The sequence below is a fragment of the Micropterus dolomieu genome, unplaced genomic scaffold (assembly GCF_021292245.1).
Source record: "Micropterus dolomieu isolate WLL.071019.BEF.003 ecotype Adirondacks unplaced genomic scaffold, ASM2129224v1 contig_14787, whole genome shotgun sequence".
NCBI lineage: Eukaryota > Metazoa > Chordata > Actinopteri > Centrarchiformes > Centrarchidae > Micropterus > Micropterus dolomieu.
In genome coordinates, this window is record NW_025743773.1 from 1,695 (window position 1) to 3,604 (window position 1,910).

Sequence of the window (1,910 nt, forward strand, 5' to 3'; positions counted from 1 at the left end):
AAAGACAAGACTTTTAATATTACCTACATGTATACGTTTCTGGGCCTCTGGGGAAGATGGGTGTTCTCTAGTCTTCATTACAAACATAAAAAGGGACAGCATAAAATCCATGAAAGTACTGTAATGAATAAATCCCTGAGAGTTTTCGTTGCCTTTATAACAAAGATAAATAGAGAACTCACGGGAGTCGTATCTGTCTCAATAGAGAACATGCGTAAGCTCAGACACTTAGCGCACTGAGCTGTTCTCAAAACCTAGATGTCAGATGCCAAGGGATTCATAATAGTGTTACAGTGTTGACACAAAGATACTAAACCTATTTCACTAAATGTCTTGGAATCGCTGTAAAATTTATAGCCTATATTTAGGCTAAATAAAATGATTAGGTTATATATTATTTATATTGTTGATTTCATTAACTTTATTGTTGATTTTCTTGTTATTGCCGGTACGACAATAATATAAAAAGCCTAAATAGTAAGTTAGAAAAATAATGTCACTTAATATCGGTCACAACTGACATATTTAGGCAGAATATGACGTTTTGTGAGTTTTGTGCTGTGAAAGTCAGACGAACACACCTGGAAACATGTTAGTTCGACCTACGTTGGCTCAAACTAAGTTAGTTCAAAGTATGACAGTTTAGGGAAACGGTCGTATTTCAGTTTTGTTTGTGTAACGATGCATCGTACCAACATAGTTCAACGTTACCTTACGTGGTTGTTCGGGAAACGCACAACAGCTCAGCATATTCTCACCTGTTTTCTCACCTGAGGACTGAGGGCTGAAGGTGAACAGCTGCACTTTTCCAGAGTCACCATCTGTCACTTCACACTTCAAGTTAGACTTTGATTTGTAACTAAAATGAGAATCCAGGAAAGACACAGTGGCGTAGCAGACAGACTGTGATGTATTCATGTCTTTGTTATCTTTGTCCACATCTTTACCCTCATACAGCCACTTCACTGTGTGACTACAGAACTGTTCATATGTCGACACAGAGCAGATTAACGTCACCTTATCAGCGTCCTTACGTTCAGTCACTGGTGAAGATGGAGATATTGTGAGAGAAAGACAACTAGAGTAAAGTTAACTTCATCACTGTGATCATAATTATTGTAATGTTTCAGTATATTGTTCTAACAAGACAGTTTGAGCTGAAAACATTATGATGGAAATACTCACTGGTAACAACAGACAGATGTTGATGTTGTCTTGATATCAACTGTCTGCAGGTGTAACGACCAACATCCTCGACTGTGACCTTCTTTATAACCAGAGAACAGTTCTCTGTAACACTCAGTCTGTCTGATTTAGATTTGGCTTCATTGTGAATCTGCCCAAGTTCAATCAGCTCTACTGCTGATCTGCCCCCTGAACCACTGAAGAGCCATGTAGTATATTCACATTTTTGCTGACCGTCTATCATATTTTCACAAGGCAAAGTGACGTCATCTCCAACTCTGACAGTGAAGGAGGGGGGAAGTTTTTCAGCTGCTGCTGTTGAGAAAATGATGAAAAATAAAGTGAAATGAGAAAATGTCTGTTATGTTCATAGTTAGTGACGATTATTTCTTTATCCTTAGTTTCCAAGAGTTCACTAAACTCACCACATTAGAAACAACAGATTTGGTTTTCTTAGTTAAATCAAATGTAGCTAATAAAGAATCTTTAATAATATTGATCAAGTTATTTTTTACAATGTGCCTTCCATTTATATATGTGATATATGTATTCTTACCTGTAAACTGAAGCACCGCTGGAAGAAATAAAGAAATCCATTTGAACTCAACCATCATGATTCTCTGAGTCTCTCCTTCTTCTGTCTCTTGTTCTCGTGCTCAGAACTGTCTGAGTTTCTAAACTAGTGCTTTAGTAGAGAGACGCTGCAGCTACTTCCTGTGGTTAGG